The following is a 13,014-nucleotide window of genomic DNA, read 5'->3' as shown; positions in this document are numbered from 1 at the left end:
TTTCTTACATATTTGGCTCCACAACCCTACATGTACCAAAGTAACACAAATACCGATGTATTAGCGCTAAAAACTAATAAAAGTAATGCTCAACGCAAAAAAAAGAATACTTCGTATTACTAATACACAAACACTTATCACCCGTGCACTTGCGGATCTCATCAATACACTAAGGGCTTACATACATTTAGACTCTTATTAATACACTTTGGGCTTACAAGACAGCTTACAAAAACCCCCTAGAGCCACGACATACTAGTTGGTCTATGAAAAAGCATGTCATTTGCTTGTTGAGCTTGAACATGGAGTATACTGGATCATCAAGCACCTCAATTTTAACCCCCACCGTACGGGTCATAAGAGAAAGTTTCAATTGAATGAGTTGGATAAATGGCACAACATTGCTTATGAAAATTTGTTGCTCTACAAAAAGTGGGGAAAAGAGTACCATGAGTGGCACATCAAACAAGGTAAGCACTTAAAGGAAGAGGATCAAATACTCCTTTTTTAACACTTGATTGATATTTTTCCCAAGGAAGTTATAGTTGCGATGGTACGAACCATTCACTATCTCTCAAGTTTTCCCACATGGCACAGTTGCAATAACACGTCCAGAAAAAGAGACGTTCAAGGTGAATGGACCTCGGTTGAAGCCAAACTTTTATGGTAACACTTTTAAAGGCATTGGAGGTAACTTGTGATAGTTTGTTCTCTTCTTTGTTTCATGCTTTTCTTTGTTCTTTGGATGTATTAGGTATTTGTTCTTTTTCATGGTATTTTTCCTGGAAGTGGGAGGTCATTTTTGTCCATTTAGTTTGTGTAATGGTATTTTACTGTTTCTTTTGAAGTGGCGAGGGTAAAATGATCTTTTTGCTTTAAACCTTATCCCTTCTACCCTTAGCTTCTCCAAACTTCTCCAAAAGTTGAGAATTTTAGAGAAAGCCTTACTAGCTAGCCGTTCATCATCTTTCCCTTGATATGCCATCTAATTTTCAAGGTTTTTGGAATTAAAGGGCCAAGTCAACTTCATTAAAGGGGATTAGAGTAACTAGCTTTGAAAGTTGGTGTTTTATTGTGATTTACTATAGTGATTTGCTACAGTACCGCGCCACAGTACATTGTTACGATGATTTACTATAGTACCCTGCTACAATATTCCGCCAAAAAACTCCCGAATCCACACTTTTCATCGAGGCAACATAAACAAGCACACGTCTTTGTCATAGATCCCATCGCGGAAAATCTGCAGTGGCTACACTCATTACCTAGAGCATCGATCACTAAATGGGAGGAGATGGTAGAAACTTTTCTTGCCCGTTATTTCCCTCCTAGAAAATCTGCAAAGCTTAGGAATGAAATCTTGTCCTTTGTGGAAATGGAATTGGAGTCTCTGTTTGAGACATGGGAAAGGTTCAAGGAAATTCAGTAAAAATGTCCTCAATATGGGTTTCCAGAGTGGATGATCATTCATACTTTTTACTAAGGTTTAAGACAGTTACTTGATGTAGCTATAGGAGGTACCTTAGGTAGCAAGACCACTAGAGGAGCCCAACATCTAATCGAAGAAATTGGGTTGAATAGCTACAAATGGAATGCTAGGGAGAAGAAGAAAGTGTCCGGCATCCATGAGATCGATGCGGTTACATCGTTGGCGGCCCAAGTGGAGGCATTGAGTATGAAGTTAGACACCCTAACTTCTCCAAGATTGGTGGCCATAACGAGTTATGATGGATGTGGAGGGGGACATGCCCTATCTAATTGCCCGACAGCCGTTGGTGATACACCCTCCATTGAGTAAGTTAACTATGTTGGTAATGCAATAAGAAAACAAGGCAATCCTTATAGCAATTTCTACAATTTGGGTTGGAGGAATCACCCTAATTTCTCATGGAACAACCAAAGGTAACAAAAACCAACGGCACGGCCAAGTTTTAACCAACAATAAGCCCCAAACATAGAGAATAGAGTTTCAGGCTTGGAGACCCGAATGTCCGATCTAGAGAAAGCCTTGACTTCATTTGTGCAATCATCGGACAATCAGTTTCAGTCGATCGAAGCTACACTTCGGAACAACACCGCTTCATTGCACAATCTAAAGAATCAAGTGGGGCAAATTGCGAAGTCTCTATCAGTTGAGACCATAAGGAAGCCTACCAAATAATATCGAGACTAATCCAAGAGAACATGTGATGGGGATCACCTTGAGAAGTGGTAATGAGGTTGAGGGTAGGTTTCCATGTGAGAAGACGAATGTTGAATTTCCCGAGGTCGTGGAGGTCGAGGAGAGAGCAAACAAGGAGAAGGAGATGGAACCCCCACCTTACAAGCTGAGAATTCCTTACCCTCCAAGATTAAAGAACGACCAAAATGATGAGCAATACAAGAAGTTCTTGGGTCTATTTAAGCAATTTCACATCAACATTCCTTTTGTGGAAGCATTGTCTCAAATGCCTCGGTATGCTAAGTTCTTAAAAGGTTTATTGATCAATAAGAGAAAGTTGGAGGAGAGTGCATCGGTGATCTTAGATGCCTCTTGTTCGGCCGTGTTTCAAAAGAATATGCCGAACAAGAATAAAGACCCCGAAAGCTTCATCATCCCATGCAACATTTGTACTATGGGCAAAGAAATGGCATTGGCGGACTCTGGGGCTAGTATCAACGTCATGCTATATACCTTTTTCAAGAAGTTAGGCTTGGGAGAGCCTAGGCCCACTCGGATGACATTGCAATTGGCAGACTGAACAGTGAGATATCCGAGGGGCATCATTGAAGATGTACTTGTCAAGGTGGACACTAACATATCTCTTGTAGACTTCGTAGTGTTGGACGTCGATGATGATGTACATGTTCTTTTGATACTTGAGAGGTCATTCTTGTGCACTTCCAAGGCATTAATCAATATGGACGGCGGAGTTGACACTGAGGGTTGGAGATGATAAGCTCACATACCGCCTCGCTGAAGCCATGTGAAATTCTCTTGACTTTGATGATGCTCTGTATTTTCTTGACACTACTGATGAGATAATTGATGAATATATGCAGAAAATATTAAATCTGGACCCTTACGAGGGGTTGCCAGACCAAGATGTGGATAATTTAGAAGTAATGATGCTTGGTCTAGATGAGAAAGTACCATCTACTCTAGGAATTATGAAGAAGATGCTCTAGAAGATGAAGCAGGCAAGAAAATGCCACAAGAAATGCCCCAAGGCTATTGCGAATGTGCAAGAACAGAACAAGGTTGAGGAACCCTTGTTAAGTGGTACCAATCTCGACAACTCTCCCTCTACCTTCAAAAGGCTATGCTCATTGTGCTTCTAAGTCATGGGTAAAAAGGAAACCTTCATCTATGAGCCCCCGTTAGGTAAGACAAGATACATCAACCCAAGTCTTTATTGTTTTCCTAGTTTTTAGTTTGATATTTGCATGAATAAGGCTTTAACTGTCAGTGTCTTGATTCTTAGATGCTTTTGCTATGATTTTCTTATGGACATTGTGGTGTTATCATGTGCCTAATCATGTGTGGCGAAGAATCATGGTCGTTTGAGCATTTTTTCATGTTTTCTCTGTTTAAAATTACATTGTTAGGCAGGCTCTGAGTGTTTATTTGTGTTCAGCAATTTTCTACAGAGCCTGCAAAAGTTTTCTAAGTGTACAGAGAAAACACACGCTCGTGTGAAATTTCAGCACGGGTCTGCGTTCTCGTTAAGAACTCATCCAGAGATGGCACAAGGGCGTGTGTCATCCTGCAGAGACTTAGAATTTTTCCCAAGAAGACACAGGGGCGTGGACTCGCCTTTGTGGATAATCTGATGATAAACACACATGCGTGGATAATTACCGCATGCCCGTGTGGATCTCTGCAAATGAGCTCCTTTCCATCCCGAGAATACACAGGGACGTGCGTCTCTCCCTGTGAAGTGGCCCTATGAAGTTCCAAAGCTGTGTGGAATTTCCTCACAGGCCTGGGAAACACATAGGGGCATGCGTCTACCCCTGTGGAGCTCTCTAATGGAGTCACACGGGCGTGGGTAATTTCCACACGCCCGTGTAGATGCGCAGAATTCCAAAGGACTCGAGTTTTCCTTAAAATCTCTTTGTGTTTCTTCTTTTTTTACATCTTCAATCTCTTAGAGAACATCTTTAATCACTTCCCCGACCTCTTTCCATCGATCTAGCAAGGTTTTACACGAGCTTCCCGGCTGATTTTTGAAGTTTTGATTTTTTTCCTCATTAGTAAACCTTCTTTCTCGTTTCTCTTCACTATACTTGATGTTAATTGTTAAAAATGGTGAATGTTGTTTTGTTGCTATGATAAAATGATCTATGCATGCTTAAAGTGAGTTTAAAAATGAAATTTTTGGTGTATTTTTGGAATTTGGACGAGTAGTGGTGTGGTTTTCACGCCCCGTGAATCCACATGGCCGTGGTGAATTTCCACACGATAGTGTGGATTCCTAAATTATTATTTCGTGAGCTTCTTTGATCGTTCTTTCTTATTTTTTGCAGATATGTGACCTCGTTTGAAGAAACAAGTGGGTAAGCATCCTAGGGAGACTTTGCCTGAGTTAGAACACATTGAGTTCTTGAATCCCAAGTACCAGACTCGATTTGATCTGTTATCAAGACTCAGGTTCGGACAGTCTCATTTCATGGTCTTGACTCTGTTGAGAGAGGTTCAGCAAGGAGATGAGCTGGAAAATGAGATAGACGAGCTATTAGCCATAGGGAGCTTGAGGAAATTATGACGATTCATGAGCCAATTTTCCGCGCATTGACACTGGTGGTATTGGCGTCTTTCGAGTTCGACCAGCAGTATGGGACATTCGATATCATTGATGTCATATAGTTCAGAGCACTTGGATGCCAGTTTAGCATGAGTGTTACTAAGTTTTTAGTTCGTATGGACTTGTATGATCAGACATACACATATAAAGAGGAGTACAAACACTTGCCGACAGATTACCCCAGCACCCTGACCCCGCAGCAAGCATACCGAGCCTTATATAGATAGGGATTGATAAACACCTAAATGTACATATTTTATACTTATTAATCTTGTATTATGTGTGTGTATCTTAATGAATTGATGCCTGTTTGAGTCTAAATTAGTTATTTCGGTGTTGCAGATCTTAAATGGGCCAAAGGAAGCTTAAAAATGCAAATTGGACAAATTCAACACAAAAACGGCATTTTGGGGGTATTGGCACTGTAGCTGGCATTCGGCTGTGAGCTTCATGGGGTCCATGCGCCTGCATGGGTGCCAGTGAGGTTTGATGGAATTTCAAAACTCTCTGCACTGTAGCAGAAACGCTGTAGCTAGGTACTGTAGCGCATACACCTTTTCTGGGCAAAATGGTAGTGAGCTTCATGGTCTCCATGCGCTCGCATGGAGCCCATATGGACCTGATGGGGTATATATTGGACTGAATTTCTATGGCAAAGGAGGACGTTTTTTGGAGAGAGCTTTTTGGGGAGTTCTTGGAGCTGACTTCCACCAATTCAAAGGAGGCAAGATCACCCATTTTGGAGAAGGGGAATCAAAGAGAGAAGCTTGGTTTGGCTAGATCATCATCGATCTTTTCTTTGGGAGCTTGTAGACGATGAGGGAAGCCACCCCGATCATAGCGTCCGCGGAAGCATTCCACCTAAATTGGCTTGTCATCTCACTTCTATTGTTTGAGGAAGTTTTCTTATGCCATTTGTAGTTGTTTTCATGGACCTATTATTTGTATTTGTTTGCATGGACGAGTAGACCCCAAGGTCACCAGATGGCGGTGAACCATGGGGTGAACTTGTGTATTTGGATGATCTAATTTTATATATTGTAATTGTTGTGTGTTTATGATTCATTCTTGGTGCATTTGATGTGTGGCTTACATGAGAACTCTCTAAACCAACTCCTAGGTTGTACTTGGTAGTGTGACCATCGCCCTTGTACTAGGCACACCAAGTTTAGAAGGGACTCATGTACGAATACGCCGTGACCATTGGGTATTTTGTACCCCTCCAACATTAGGGCTAGATCAAGTTGTGTTCCGGCTCTAATTATAGATTTCTCCCTTGTTAATGCAATTGTATGAGGATTTGATTGGAAGAAATTACGTATCAATACTTATACCAGATTTCTACCTTGTGTTCCAGCTCTAATTATAGATTTCTCCCTTGTTAATGCTTTGCCATGACCATCGGGTTGATCTAATTTAGGAAATCTCTAGGTCCAAACCTTCAATTGTATGACATTCTTAGAATCCTTTATACTTCAGTAGCCCCTAGGGAATCTGCATCTGTGACCATTTCATTCCCCTGATTTTATACCATTGCCTTGTTTTAGACTCCACTTGTAGTTCTTTCATTTTAATTAATAGATTAGAGAACCCAGGCAATACGACCCTCTCGTGCTCGCACGAGAGGTATTACTTGATGACTCCGTGCGCTTGTGGATCGTGCAGCAAGTTTTTGGCGCCGTTACCAGGGACCCACAAGGAATACTCCGAAAACTTAGAGCTTATTGATTTAGCCATTGTTTATTTTATTTTGCACATTTGTTTCTTTTTATTTCTTTTTTGTATATACATTTCCATTCATTAGAAATTATTTTTTGTTTTAAATATTTCTCTTTGTTTAACATTTCCTAATTATTCATTATCCACTATAATCATGGCTACAGCTAGCCGTTGGGGTGATGCTTCCTGTCTGCAGATCCCGTACTCGAATTTCCCACTTGAATCTCTAGCGGCATTTGAACTGGAGGGAATGATGAGTACACACATTCTTGATAGTTGGAGACGGTCTGAGAGTTACAATTTGGCTAGAACTGTACCCCTAGGAGAACATGACATGCAGGATCTATTCACGCATTATATGAAGTTCGATAGTGTGTTGCCAGTAGATGTGCTTACTCCACCTGACCTCCCAATCCATGAGAAAGAAAGGAAAAAGTCAAATGACTCTATCATACTAGTTAAGCAAAATGAAGAGGAAATAGATCTTATAGTAGGAAGTGACTCAGGGTCATCCAGATGTGAGATTCACGTTATGGAAGAGTGCATGGATAGTGGTAGCTCCACGGAAGATGAGTGTAGAGGGTTTGAGGATATTGATCTCTGGAAGTTTGGGCGCATAAAATCATCAATTAGGAACCGCCGGAATTAGAACTAAAGCCGCTTCCCGAGCACCTAGAGTATGCATTTCTGGCAGAGGGATCAAAACATCCAATCATAATTGCCTCAGATCTGACCCCTAAGAAAAAATTCGACATTCTGAGTGTGTTAAAGAAGTACAAAAAAGTAATTGCGTGGAAGATTTCAGATATTAAAGGAATTAGCCCTTCCTTCTGTACACACAAGATTCTCATGGAAGATAATCATAGGCTGACAGCTATACTACAGAGACGGCTCAACCCTAATATGAAAGAAGTAGTGCTCAACAAGGTGATCAAACTTCTTGATGCAGGCGTCATCTACCCTATATCTGACAGTGAGTTGGTGAGCCCAGTGTAAGTAGTGCAGAAAAAGAGAGGAATGACGGTGGTCACTAATGGAAAGAATGAATTAGTCCCCACTAGAACGGTCACAGGATGGCGGGTGTGCATAGACTATAGAAAACTCAATGACGCTACTAGAAAAGATCATTTTCCTCTACTTTTCATTGACCAAATGCTTGAACGACTAGCGGGCACTCATATTACTGTTTCTTGGATGGCCTCTCCGGGTACTTTCAAATCACCATCTCCCTAGAAGACCAGGAGAAAACAACTTTCACATGCCCTTATGGTACTTTTCCTTATCGCCGTTTGCCTTTCCGACTATGTAATACGCCAGCCACCTTCATGCGATGTATGATGGCCATATTTGATGATCTAGTGGAAGATATCATGGAGGTTTTCATTGATGATTTCTCTGTTTTCGGTGATTCTTTCGACCTCTGCCTCAAAAATCTAGAGCGGGTCTTAGACATATGTGAGGAAACCAACTTGGTTCTCAGCCGGGAAAAGTGTCATTTTATGGTCAAGGAAGGCATTGTGCTTGCCCATAAGATATCACAACAGGGAATTGAGGTGGATATGGCCAAGGTTTCCACTATCGAACAGCTGCCTCCCCCAATGTCAGTGAAGGCCATTAGTAGTTTTTTGGGACATGCAAGTTTTTACAGAAGGTTCGTCAAGGATTTTTCATAAATCGCCGGACCACATACAAAACTCCTAGTGAAGGACACTGCATTCGAGTTTAGTGATGAGTGTATGACTACTTTCCTCACCCTCAAGAAAAAACTTGTTGAAGCTCCGATTATCGTGTCCCATGAATGGAATTTACCCTTTGAACTCAGGTGTGATGCTAGCAACTTCACAGTGGGGGCAGTTCTTGGGCAACGTCGAGGGGGTCATTTAAATCTGGTGAAAAAGATGGTAGAGTGGAATGATGGAGGAGAGAAGATTAGAGAAGAAAAAAATGGTAAAACTTCAATTAAATCCCAAGATTGAGTTTGCAAGATGGAGCAGAGAAGATTAGAGAAGAAAAAGCCAAGAAAATTGGTGGAGAAATAAGGTAGAGTGGAAGAGAAATGAGAGAAAACAAAGAGGAGAAGATGGAGGTTGGAGTGGAGAGAGAAAGGGGGAGAACGCTCCTTTAATGGGCTGCCAAGCCCATGCGGGCGCATGGTGCCCGCATGGGCTAGAAAATCCAGCCTAAAAGCATCACAGGCTCCATGCGGGAGCATGGTGCCCGTGAGGATTTCTGGTCGCGCATGCCGCGAGAGGCCGGGAGGCTCATGGGTGATCTCGCGGGCACATGGTGCCCGTAAGACCCTCAGCCGACTGCGCTATGGTCCTCGTGAGGGGTCTCTTGCGGCCGCAAAGGCACCAGGGAGGCTCTGGAACATACCACAAGTGTCCATACGGGCTCATATACAACCCGTATGGACATGGAAAATCAAAAAATTGGCATAGTTCCTCTTGTAAACTCAATAAAATATGAATTACATCCTCTTAAATGCCAAAATAACAATAAAACTCAACTAAACAATACTAATTCAAGGCCAAAGATAAGCGATCAAGCCTAAGCATGAGTTGAGCACAAAATGAAAATATGAGAAACTTACAAACATACGCATTCAACCATAACAAAGAAACTAAGCAACTAAAAGAAACACGAAAATATAAAGATAACGAATTTAAAAACTTGGGTTGCCTCCCAAGAAGCGCTTGTTTAACGTAATTAGCTTGATGTACCTTCATTCTTACCTCATGGTGGATCAAATGGTTGGGACTTACCTCCAAGTCCAAGAGAAGTGCTCCAAGATAGGTATAGCTTCAATCGGTGGCCGTTAACCTTAAATTTACCTTTCTCCAGATGAGTTATCTCGATGGTGCCATGGGGAAAAACTTGTGAAACTATGAATGGTCCATGCCACCTTGATTTTAACTTCCCCGGGATGAGTCGCAACATCAAATTAAAGAGGAGAACCTGGTCCCCTTCCTTGAAGTGCTTACGTTGTTTAATGTGTCGGTCATGATACCCCTTAATCCTTTTCTTGTAAAGCAGGGAATTTTCATACGCCATAATGTGCCATTCATCCAACTCACTTAGTTGGAACTTCCTCTTATGCTCGATTAGATGAGGATAAAAATTCAATTGCTTGATAGCCCAGTTTGCTTTATGTTCTAATTCAACGAGTAAATGGAAAGCTTTCCCGTAGACCAGCTTATAAGTGGTTGCTCCAAGAGGTGTCTTATACGCTGTCCGATATGCCCAAAGGGCATCATCCGGATGATCTGCCCAATTTTTCCTGTGCTGACTCACGGATTTCTCCAAAATTTGTTTCAATTCACGGTTAGAGACTTCAACTTGCCCATTAGTTTGAGGATGATACGGAGTTCCAACCCTGTGGGATACTCCATATCGGTTCAGTATGTTTGCAAACTGAGTGTTACAAAAGTGAGTCCCTCTATCGCTGATGATTCTCCTTGGTGTGCCAAACCTGGAGAATAGCTTTTCTAAAAATTTTACTACCACTCGTGCATCACTAGTGGGGGATGCCTATGCTTTCACCCATTTAGAAACATAATCCACAGCTACCAAAATAAACTGATTACCACGGGAACTAGGGAATGGACCCATGAAATCAATCCCCCACACATCGAACACCTCACAAGCTTGGGTCCAGGTTTGTGGCATCTTATCTCTTCTTGAAATGTTTCCAGTCCGTTGGCACCTATCGCAACATTGAACAAACTTCTGTGCATAAAATGGAAGGCCAATAGAAACCTGCATCTAGAATTTTCCTGGTCATCTGGTTGGCACTGTAATGCCCCCAGCGGGACCGGCATGACAGTGCTCCAAGATAGAATACCCTTCTGAATGAGATACACACCTCCTCACCACCTGATCAATGCAAGTTCTAAACAAATAGGGATCCTTCAATAAGTAATATTTCAGATCAGAGTAGAATGTCTCCCTTTGTTGATAAGTTAGCCCATCAGGATGTGTCCCTACAGCAAGATAGTTTGCAAAATCAGTGAACCATGGAGTTTTTTCTTCTCTCATTATTTGAATACTAAACAGCTGCTCATCTGGAAAGCCATCATTTATCTCCTTTCTCTCCTTGGTGCTCTATAGTGGGATCACAAGGCGTGATAGGTGGTCAGTGGCCAAGTTTTTTGTCCCCCGCTTATCTTTTATCTCCAAGTCGAACTCCTTAAGCAAAAGTACCCACCAAATTAGATGTGGTTTTGCATCTTGCTTGCTCAAAAAATTTTAGAGTGGAATGGTCGGTGAACACGATCACCTTTGATAACAGTAAATATAAACGGAACTTGTCAAATGCAAAAACTACAACTAGCATCTCTTTCTCGGTGGTAGTATAATTCTCCTGAGCACCATTCAATGTCTTGCTTGCATAGTATATAGGGTGGAAATGACCACCTTGACGTTGCCCAAGAACTGCCCCAACTGCGAAGTCGCTTGCATCACACATGAGTTCAAAGGGAAAATTCCAATCAGGGGACACGATAATCGGAACTTCAACAAGTTTTTTCTTGAGGGTGAGGAAAGCAGCCATACACTCATCACTAAACTCGAATGCAGTGTCCTTCTCTAGAAGTTTTGTAAGTGGTCAGGCGATTAATGAAAAATCCTTGATGAACTTTCTGTAAAAACCTGCATGTCCCAAAAAAATCCTAATGGCCTTCACTGACGTTGGGGGAGGCAGCTGTTCGATAGTGGAAACCTTAGCCTTATCCACCTCAATTCCTTGTTGTGATATCTTACGGCCAAGCACAATGCCTTCCTTGACCATAAAATGACACTTTTCCCAGCTGAGAACCAAGTTTGTTTCCTCACATCTGGCTAAGACTTGTTTCCTCACATCTAGCTAAGACCCACTCTAAATATTTGAGGCAGAGGTCGAAAGAATCACCGAAAATTGAGAAATCATCCATGAAAACCTCCATGATATCTTCCACTAGATCATCAAATATGGTCATCATACATCGCTATAAGGTGGCTGGTGTATTACATAGTCCGAATGGAATACGGCGGTAAGCAAAACTACCATAAGGGCATGTGAAAGTTGTCTTCTCCTGGTCTTCTGGGGAGATGGGGATTTGAAAGTACCTAGAGAGACCATCCAAGAAACAGTAATATGAGTGCCCCACTAGTTGTTCAAGCATTTGGTCAATGAAAGATAGAGGGAAATGATCTTTTCTACTAGCGTCATTGAGTTTTCTATAGTCTATGCACACCCGCCATCTTTTGACCATTCTAGTGGGGACTAATTCATTCTTTTCATTAGTGACCACCGTCATAACTCCCTTTTTCGGCACTACTTGCACTGGGCTCACCCACTCACTGTTAGAGATAGGGTAGATGATGCCTGCATCAAGAAGTTTGATCACCTCGCTGTGCACTACTTCTTTCATATTAGGGTTGAGCCGTCTCTGGGGTATAGTTGTCGGCCTATGATTATTTTCCATGAGAATCTTGTGTGTACAGAAGGAAGGGCTAATTCCTTTAATATCTGAAATCTTCCACGCAATTGTTTTTTTGTACTTCTTTAACACACTCAGAAGGACAAATTTTTGCTTTGGGGGTAGATCTGAGGCAATGATGGTTGGAAGTTTTGATCCTTCTGCAAGAAATGCATACTCCACGTGTGCGGGAAGCGGCTTTAGTTCTAATTCCGGTGGTTCCTCAATTGATGATTTTAATCACCCAAACATCCCGAGATCAATATCCTCGAACCCTCTACACTCATCTTACGTGGAGCTACCACTATCCATTCACTCTTCCATAACGTGAATCTCACATCCGGATGACCCTGAGTCAGTTCCCACCATAAGATCTATTTCCTCTTCATTTTGCTGAACTAGTACGACAGAGTCATTAGACTTGTTCCTTTCTTCCTCATGGGTGGGGAGGTCAGGTGGAGTAAGCACAACTACTGGCAACATACTGTCAGACTTCATATAATGTCTGAATAGATCCTGTATGTCATGTTCTCCCAGGGGTGCGGTTCTAGCCAAATTGTAACGCTTAGACCGTCTCCAACTATCAAGAATGTGTACTCATCATTCAATCCAGTTCAAATCCCCGCTAGAGATTCAAGTGGGAAATTCGAGTACGGGATGTGCAGATAGGAAGCGTCACCCCAACCGCTAGCTGCAGCCATGATTATAGTGGATAATGAATAACCAGGAAATGTTAAACAAAGAGAAATATTTAAAGCAAGCAATAATTTCAAATGAATGGAAATGTATATACAAAAAAAGAAATAAAAAGAAACAAATGTGCAAAATAAAAGAAACAATGGCTAAATCAATAAGCTTTAAGTTTTCCGAGTGTTCCTTGTGGTTCCCCGACAACATCGCCAAAAACTTGCTGCACGATCCGCAACCACACGGAGTCGTCAAGTAATACCTCTCATGCAAGCACGAGAGGGTCATATTCCCTGGGCCCAAGGATCTATCCTTACTTCCTCTTCGCGTATTGTCTATCCGAAAGATTCAAAGGGGTTCTC

General features: G+C 41.9%; 1 non-coding gene across 1 annotated transcript; it reads right to left on the bottom strand.

Moving 5' to 3' along the window:
• Positions 1–1,342: 1,342 nt before the first annotated feature.
• Positions 1,343–1,449, bottom strand: LOC120266180. The gene has a single exon (XR_005538023.1). It is a non-coding gene; the product is annotated as a small nucleolar RNA R71 (small nucleolar RNA).
• Positions 1,450–13,014: the final 11,565 nt, after the last annotated feature.

This window comes from Dioscorea cayenensis, chromosome 7, assembly GCF_009730915.1.
Source record: "Dioscorea cayenensis subsp. rotundata cultivar TDr96_F1 chromosome 7, TDr96_F1_v2_PseudoChromosome.rev07_lg8_w22 25.fasta, whole genome shotgun sequence".
Lineage (NCBI taxonomy): Eukaryota > Viridiplantae > Streptophyta > Magnoliopsida > Dioscoreales > Dioscoreaceae > Dioscorea > Dioscorea cayenensis.
This window is presented reverse-complemented; position numbering and strand designations above follow the sequence as displayed.